The sequence below is a fragment of the Chrysochloris asiatica genome, unplaced genomic scaffold (genome assembly GCF_000296735.1).
Source record: "Chrysochloris asiatica unplaced genomic scaffold, ChrAsi1.0 scaffold00118, whole genome shotgun sequence".
Classification (NCBI taxonomy): domain Eukaryota; kingdom Metazoa; phylum Chordata; class Mammalia; order Afrosoricida; family Chrysochloridae; genus Chrysochloris; species Chrysochloris asiatica.
In genome coordinates, this window is record NW_006408636.1 from 3984185 (window position 1) to 3985558 (window position 1374).

The window sequence follows — 1374 nt, forward strand, 5'->3', positions numbered from 1 at the left end:
ATAAGATTGGAGGCCTCTCACTCCTGGACTTCAAAATTTATTACATGGCTACAATGGTCAAAACAGCTTGGCACTGGTACAATGAAGGATCTATAAATCAATGGAACAGAGTCGAGTATCCAGAAACTTACCCATCTACATACAGCCAACTGATTTTTGACAAAACACCTAAATATATCACATGGGGAGGTGGTAGTCTCTTCAACAGAGGGTGCTGGCAGAACTGGAAAGTGATATGCTAAATATTGAAACAAGACCTTCACCTCAAACCTTATACAAAAACCAACACAACATGGATTAAAGACCTAAATGTGAATCCCTGTCGGAAGCCAGCTCCGAATCTTATTTGGGGTGGTCCTAGAAGGAGGTATGACGTCGGTGAAGAATGAAGCTTACAGGATTGATGGGTTTTGTTAGATGGTGAATTTTTTCCTCTCACATTTTATTACTCCTTTTACCTATACATTTTATTTTTCCTCTCTTTCCCTTTACATTTTATTTCTCCTCTTTCCTTTACGTTTTATTTTTCCTCATGCCTATTTTAGATTTTTAAGCAGCTTTTATACTACTCTATACCATTAATCTATTAATTATTTTTTTAAAGTAGTGGTCTAAATTATACATATTAATTATTTTAATATAGAGCATTAAGAATATAAAAATTTTCCTTGTACCCCTTTACATAGTTAGACAATATCTGATTTCTGTAAGCAAACCTTATTGCTCTAAAAATGTCACGTTAACCTTAAAACATAATTTTAAATTTTAACTCCTATTTCTGCCTTCACCTATTATTTTTTATAGATTCATTAATTACAACATGTACCTAGACATTATTTGCTATAACTGACAACACAATTTTTTCTCATGATTGATTAAACAAGAAATACAAGTAGCATAAAAAATTTTTGTAGCCAAGAAGAAACAGAACAACTTCCTTATACCAAAAACTTCTCTATACAAAACATCTAGTCAAATTTCTGATTATGATTTAATACTATTTTTTTAGCCCTCAGTTGCATTTTTGCTAAATTTTCTAAAGGTCTTAATGCCCCTGACCGAAACTACACAGAATGTTGAATGTAATTTTGAACTTGAGCTGACAAAAACATTAGCTGGTTTTTCTTAGTGATGAAACTTATTGTTAGTGTGAGAAGCATTTTTTAGGACTATGCATGATTGAATATGATGTGAATGTGCAAGTTTTAAATTTCTAATATATTTCTTACTAAGATTCTACTGAAAACTTTTATTATAAAATCAAGAAAATTAAAAATAAGCTGATTAAAACAAAGAGATAGAGACAGCAGAGTCCCCACATGAGATCTCTCCTTGGGCCCCGTGCCACAAAGGGGGGAACCATTGTGGCCCTAC